Raw genomic sequence first — 7,943 nt, 5'->3', positions numbered from 1 at the left:
GGATACGTGGCGAAGAAAGTGGCGCGGGGATCGAGGCGTCTATATCCCGTCCCATCCGAACGCCGCAGTCCGCTCCGTTTCGCGCGCTTCCCCAAATTTCGCATCCCGCGGAATCCGCGAACGGCAGACCGGTCTGTCAGACGCGGGATTTCCTGCGATCCGTCGCTTGGAAATCGTCAAAGCCCGAAAGATCACTCGATGAAAGGAGAGAATGGATCGAGTCGACTGAAGACAAGTTGGTCACTATCAACGAAGAGATTCTTTGGTCCAGAACAACGCACGACCAGTGTGCAAAAGTTAATCGGAAACAACATCAACTCCTTCCTCACTCGAAGCCTCAATCCATTCGGGGGCTAATGATGGGGTCATGTACCTAAGGTAGGGCCACAGACCTGATCTAAGTTCCCTGCCCAAGGACACCCTTAGAAGAGGTCACCTTCCAGTCGACCAACGAGAGACACACTCGACTACCTTGAAGGACTCGACCACGAAGACTCACTCGACCACCAGAAGGTCAAGAGGCACTCTGCACTGCAACGGCCTGTAATTAAAGTAGACTTTATGATAGTAAAGACACTTTATGTGGGGCGTTACCAGTAACGCCCCGGACTTAACTCACCTTAAACCCTCTCCTACGTGGGCTGGCTGGGGTCCTGGCGCACTCTATATAAGCCACACCCCTCCACAGGTAGAGGGGTTCGGCACCTTGTAACTCATATACACATAATCCACTCGACCGCCTCTGGGCTCCGAGACGTAGGGCTTTTACTTCTTCCGAGAAGGGCCTGAACTCGTACATCCCTTGTGTTTAGAACCTCTCCATAGCTAGGACCTTGCCTCTCCATACCTACCCCCACTCTACTGTCAGGCTTAGAACCACGACATCGTCCACGTACCCTCGTAGACCATAAGCGGAAGCGTTTTATCAACGCTTTTGATGTAGTCGTACGTCTTCACGATCCGACCGATCCAAGTACGGAACGGACGACACCCCCAAGTTCAGCACACGTTCAGCTCGATGACGTCCCACGAACTCACGATCCAGCAGAGTGTCGAGGGAGAGTTTCGTTAGCATGACGGCGTGATGACGATGATGATGATGCTACCGACGCAGGGCTTCGCCTAAGCACCACTACGATATGACCGAGGTGGACTATGGTGGAGGGGGGCACCACACACGGCTTGGAACAATCAACTTGTCTGTCTTAGGATGCCCCCCGCCCCCGTATATAAAGGAGCAAGGGGGGAGGCCGGCCAGCCTTGGTGCGCCCCAAGGAGAGGAGGAATCCTCCTCCTAGTAGGAGTAGGATTCATCCTTTCCTAGTCCTACGAGGAAGGGGGAAGGGGGAAGGAAAGAGAGGGAGAGGGAGAGGGAAAGAGGGGCCGCACCCCCTCCCCTAGTCCAATTCGGACTCCCCATGGGAGGGGGCGCGCCACCTCCTGGGCTGCTGCCCTCTCTCTGCCCTAAGTCCCACTAAGGCCCAATACTTCCCCGGGGGGTTCTGGTAACCCCTCCGGCACTCCGGTTTTGTCCGAAATCACCCGGAACACTTCCGGCGTCTGAATATAGTCGTCCAATATATCAATCATTATGTCTCGACCATTTCGAGACTCCTCGTTATGTCCGTGATCACATCTGGGACTCCGAACTACCTTCGGTACATCAAAACACATAAACTCATAATACTGATCATCACCGAAACTTAAGAGTGCGGACCCTACAGGTTCGAGAACTATGTAGACATGACCGAGACAAGTTTCCGGTCAATAACCAATAGCGGAACCTGGATGCTCATATTGGCTCCGACATATTCTACGAAGATCTTTATCGGTCAAACCGCATAACAACATACGTTGTTCCCTTTGTCATCGGTATGTTACTTGCCCGAGATTCGGTCGTCGGTACCTCAATACCTAGTTCAATCTCGTTACCGGCAAGTCTCTTTACTCGTTTTGTAGTGCATCATTTCATGACTAACTCATTAGTCACATTGCTTGCAAGGCTTATAGTGATGTGCATTACCGAGAGGGCCCAGAGATACCTCTCCGACAATCGGAGTGACAAATCCTAATCTCGATCTATGCCAACTCAACAAACACCATCGGAGACACCTGTAGATCACCTTTATAATCACCCAGTTATGTTGTGATATTTGGTAGCACACAAAGTGTTCCTCCGGTATTCGGGAGTTTCATAATCTCATAGTCAACATGTATAAGTCATGAAGAAAGCAATAACAACATACTAAATGATCAAGTGCTAAGCTAACGGAATGGATCAAGTAAATCACATAATTCTCTAATGATGTGATCCCGTTCATCAAATGACGACTCATGTCTATGGCTAGGAAACTTAACCATCTTTGATTAACGAGCTAGTCAAGTAGAGGCATACTAGTGACACTTTGTTTGTCTATGTATTCACACATGTACTAAATTTCCGGTTAATACAATTCTAGCATGAATAATAAACATTTATCATGATATAAGGAAATATAAATAACAACTTTATTATTGCCTCTAGGTCATATTTCCTTCAGTCAAGGTGCACGGCGGTGGCGGTGGCAGTGGGCTCTCTACTTTCGTTCGAGCTGGTCGACTTCAAGAGGGCTATCGTGTTGCGCTTTCGCATCTTCGAGGCCGCGGTGAAGGTGTCACTACATGCGCTTGGGGAGGTGCATGTTTGTCTTCGAGGATGCAGCGGTCCGTGCCCGTGTGCTGGGCGGCCAAGGCCTGTTGGTGCTCAGGCGTGCGTCATTCATGGTGGCGCGATGGTCGCAATTCCAGCGTGCCTCCCCGGTGAGGTTGCTGTTCAAGGTGCACGTCTGCTTGAAGGGAGTGCCGGAGCACGCATGGGACGTGGACTTCGTGGCCTCGCTGTTTGATCCCTCCATGCTTATTGATGGGATTGATGAGGAGGTGAGGAGGGAGGAGGAGACTGCTGCCGGCGCCTTTAGTTGTGGATGGACGCTGTAGAGAAGCTCAAAACCAGGGGTATTCTGCAACTGGAAGAGCCTCGAGAGTTGGGTTCGCCGGGAGCTCAACATCTTCGAGGACGCGGCACCGCGCTGGGGAAAGGTGGGCATGCTTTGATAGATGTGTCGGGGAGGAGGGGGAACCCGCCAACCCTCGATCACCGCTGCCGTGTACTAAAACTAGCACAAATTCAGCTTTTACATATTTGAGAAAGCGTCCTATAAATTTTGATCATAGTCCACTTTGATAGATGTAGTGCGAATTTACAAACCCTAATGCAAAAAATCTCCAACCACGTGATACATATAAACAAAAATAATAAGACAAATTACGTAGTACATTTTTGTGTGAAGTTTAAGATCGATGGGATCAATGCTTTGACCCAAATTTATTGATAGTTATGCTGTATTAGTTTTCATCCATCGCCTACATGCTCGGCGGCTATTGAAAGCAAGGAATTCCATCACCAAATACTTTGCTTCTCTCTTGGATAATGTTCTCCTTGGGCTTAGCCTTCATAGGGCCTAAATGATTTTTGGAGGTTGAGGCCAAAAATCTCATTCCAGCTGGGACCCTACTTGATCCTTTATTATAACTAGGCAACAACAAAAATATAGAGGCCTAGTACAAGGGTCTCTCCCCCCGTTCTTCCTTCTCGAATCGCTAGCGTGGATGAACAATTCTAGAGCGTGTCATTTCCTTCTCCTCCATTAGACGGGTTCTCCACTCCTGGACTACCTCAGCACCGCCGATCGCTCCTAAACCTTTGCGAATAGCCCGCCTACCTCTTCGGCCCCTCCTAAACCTTTGCGATTATCCCACCCACCTCTCCGATCACCTCATTCCCTCACTACCACTATCGAGCACTCCCAAAGGCTCAAACCTTTGTAACCACCCCAAATCCGGTGCCCGCTGATACCCGAGATGGCAACATTGTTTGTCCTTTAGTCGACTACGGGAAAGCTCCTCCATGCCTACATCCTTGCTCCTTCTGAGACCGAGAGTGTATCATGTCTCTGCATTTGCGTGTGCTACATAGACATGAGATGCAATGCAAGACTCACTCCCTTGCTAGCATCAGTGGGAGCATGAATATATAGTTGATGCAAGGCGGAACAGTGCTCAGCAGCAACACGACATGGCAAGACGATGGGAAAAAAGCATCACACCAATAATAAATGCGTCCCATGTATAAATGATTACCCAAATAAAAAATGAAGTATAAGATAAACCGGGCCATTGCAAGAGTTAGAGTCGGTTTTTGGTGCAGGCTATTCATAATGCTGAAGATCCTCTACAAAAAAAATTAAAATCGACGGATCCAAGATATGATTTTCTTATTCTATATAAGGAAATAAAATCACAATATCCACACAAATATTAATCACATCCTTCCTTATAAGAAAAGAGGATTCTTTAGCTAGTAGTAATAATTCTTGCAAGAGGAGGATGAGCAATGTCCATGTGTGAGAGTGTCACCGGGGGCAAATCCGTCAATCCCTCGCCCACCGCTGCCCGCCGTGGACTAGCCACGCATCACCATCACCGTCACCGGCCGCCCCCCGCTAGCACTCAACTCCGCCTCCGCCGCCGCGTCCCCGGCGGCCACCGCCCCCGAAATGCCGCACCCTACTCCGCTGCGGCGTCTCCTCACCCGGCGCCGCGTGGTCCTCGCCTGCGCCGCCGTCACCGTGCTCGCGGCGGCCGCGGCTCTGCTTCTCGCCGCTCCGACCACCGAGGTCCCCGGCCGCGCCCTGCTCGTGGCTGGCGCCCGCCTCCACCCCAGGCCCCGCGAGGTGCCCCGTGCCGCCGCGGCGGGGCGCTCCCCGGACGACGCCCCCTCGCTGCCGCCGGCCCCGGCGCCGCCGCCTCCTCCCCTCAATGCCAAGGTGCGTGCCGAGCTTCCGCCGCAGAGATTAATTTTGTGCTCCCCAAGTCCATGATGCAGATTGCAAAAAGCACATATCTGAAATTTATGAGCTGCCGACTGCTGGCTGCCGTTACTGTTCTCGGTTGAAATGCAGTCAAATCTGGCTTATTTTACCTGTGTAACTCTTGCTGAACATTTGTGCAAACCTAAACATATACAGAGAAATTCTTAATCATGAGCTGAAATGCAGCATCACTGCAATGCTGGACTTTGGGTGATTTGATTTGAACATATATGTGGGATAGGTGAATGTGATACAGTTGGATGGATCTGAGTGCGCAAAATGCGCCTGTTTTGTTTCGCAGGCTGGTTTGCCATCTAAGATTTCGCCGGCCCCTTCCATGTTTTCGGCGCCGGTGCCTTCGCCGGCAGAGAATTTTGATGATGGGTCAACGGAGGAACCCGAGCATCCCGATATGAAGGTATTTATTTGCATTTCTGTCTGCGAACTTTGATGACGAGACAGTGCTGGTTTTGTCGTGCTCCGCGTTGTCCAGTTACGCTCATGCATAGGTTTATTAACCTTATTTCTATTGGATGTGCTTATGCTGATGTACGATAGGAAGGCTTGCATGCTGAGCTATGTTTTTTATACGGGTAGAATATCCGTATGTCTTATTATGGCCTCTAATTAAATGTTACTGGTTCGCTAGGAAAATCCACTCAAGGAATCGGCCCCTTTTCTCCAGGAGGTACATATCTAGCGCTGGGTAGACTTTTTTTATCAATTGAAACTTCTAATTTTAACCTTTATAATTGTGAAGCCCATTTCCAGTGGTCCTCCTACAAGGAGCTCTGATATCAGTGAACCCCTTGACAAGAGTGGAAATGCAGAACCGCCTCCAAGGCCAGAGGTTAGGGATTTACCCCTCGTGTGATGCAATTTCTGTATTCGGCATCTGGAGTCAACATGGTAAAAATATTTGTCGATTTAGCAGATGCCGCTTTGGTCAACAACGGCAGATGAAGAGCTTATATATGCAAAGAAAGAGATTGCCGATGCGCCATTGGTAGTTGGTGACCCTGATTTGTATGCACCTCTGTTCAGGAACATATCTGCCTTTAGGAGGTAAGGTGCTGGTTTGCCTTCATATTCTCTAGCTATAATTGGTATGTACCATCCTGTAAAGTATGGACTCGCTCATCTAACTGTCCAGTTATATGTAGGCAACTTTCTCGTTCTGTCATTTTGCCCATAAACTGAAATAATGTTTAATTTTCTTCAGTTCAGTAGATGGTTTATTAAATTTCTATCAACTTATGCTTGTAGGAGTTATGAACTGATGGAGAGGCTTCTTAAGGTTTTCATATACCATGATGGAGCAAAACCTATTTTTCATTCTCCAGAGTTGAAAGGCATCTATGCTTCCGAGGGATGGTTTATGAAACTGATGGAGGCAGATCAGAATTTTGTTGTGAAGGATCCGAACAGAGCTCATTTGTTCTACCTGCCATATAGCGCTCGGCAGCTGGAGCATAATCTTTATGTGCCTGGATCAAATACACTCGACTCGCTGTCTATATTTGTGAAAAACTACATAGATATGATCTCTGCTAAGTTTCCGCATTGGAATAGGACGAAAGGCGCTGATCATTTTTTCGTTGCTTGCCATGACTGGGTATGTTTCTTCGCCTACCTGCATATTTGAATCTTTGAGTAATCATTGGCCATGACACAAATTGTACACTGTGTTTTAGTCAATTGTTGTAAATCAGATATTTACATACAAAACTGTATTCTATTCCTGACATGAGGTCTTTTTTCGCAGGGACCTTATACGACCAAATTACATGATGAATTGCGGAAAAACACCATCAAAGCTCTCTGTAACGCCGATGTCTCAGAAGGGGTTTTCATCCGCGGAAGAGATGTGTCCCTTCCAGAAACATATATCAAGTCTGCAAGGAGACCTGTGAGAGACATCGGTGGAAAGCCAGCGGCAGAGAGATCTATCCTGGCGTTCTTTGCAGGGCAGATGCATGGCCGCGTTCGGCCCGTCCTTGTCAAGTACTGGGGAGGCAAGGACGCGGACATGCGAATATACACCCGGATCCCACGCCAAATCACCCGGCGGATGAACTATGCCAAGCACATGAAGTCGAGCAAGTACTGCATCTGTCCCATGGGGTACGAGGTGAACAGCCCCCGGATCGTGGAGGCCATCTACTACGAGTGCGTACCGGTGATCATCGCCGACAACTTCGTGCTCCCGTTCGACGACGTACTTGATTGGACCGCGTTCTCAGTGGTCGTGGCAGAGAAAGATGTACCCAGGCTGAAGGAGATCCTGCTGTCGATCCCGGAGAACAGGTACATAACCATGCGGTCTAATGTGAAGAAGGTGCAGAGGCATTTTTTGTGGCACACAAAGCCCGTCAAGTACGACATCTTCCACATGATCCTCCACTCGGTTTGGTTCAGCCGGGTGAATCATATCAGGTGCACCAAGTAGAGCAGTAGCAGTGTAGCACTAGCTATAGCCATCATCCACCTTTACTCAGGTACGGTCTCTAGTCTGAAGGAAGGAAATGGAAGGAGGTGATGTAACCTGACGTCGATAGACACCAGTAGTATTCTAATAGTAACCTGAGCTATCCTTTGCCTTGCAAAGAAAAAGGAGAGAAAATTACAGAGTTGAGCTCCTGACGTTACTGAATGTGGCGACAGAACATTTACATGTGCATGGGTCGAATCAACTAACAGAGACAGAGACATATGACCTTTACATTGTTACTGATATGATAATTGGTCCTGGCATATGACCTTGACCTTGACATTGTGCATTAGCTCTAAAGTTTCTCTCTTTCAGGGTGAGACAAGGGACCGGTTTGCATCCACACTAGCTGGGAAAACATTTTTTGCTGTTGTTGAGGTGAACAATGACAGTCACTCTTGATTGCACATTTTGTTCTTCAAAGAGGAAGTATTGATTGCACTTTTTGGCGTCGAAACTTCAGATGAATGTTTAACAGTTTGTAGTAGCTTGTCAGAAGTGATTAGACTAGGTGAAGATCTCACCTTTTACTTGAAGACTGG

General features: G+C 48.5%; 1 pseudogene; it reads left to right on the top strand.

Moving 5' to 3' along the window:
- Nucleotides 1–4,464: 4,464 nt before the first annotated feature.
- On the top strand, nt 4,465–7,613 carry LOC123064203 (probable glycosyltransferase At3g07620; annotated as a pseudogene).
- The last annotated feature ends 330 nt before the right edge of the window (nt 7,614–7,943 follow it).

The sequence above is a fragment of the Triticum aestivum genome, chromosome 3B (assembly GCF_018294505.1).
Source record: "Triticum aestivum cultivar Chinese Spring chromosome 3B, IWGSC CS RefSeq v2.1, whole genome shotgun sequence".
Classification (NCBI taxonomy): Eukaryota; Viridiplantae; Streptophyta; class Magnoliopsida; order Poales; family Poaceae; genus Triticum; species Triticum aestivum.
Note: the sequence above shows the minus strand (reverse complement) of the source record. Positions and strands in the feature narration are given on the sequence as shown.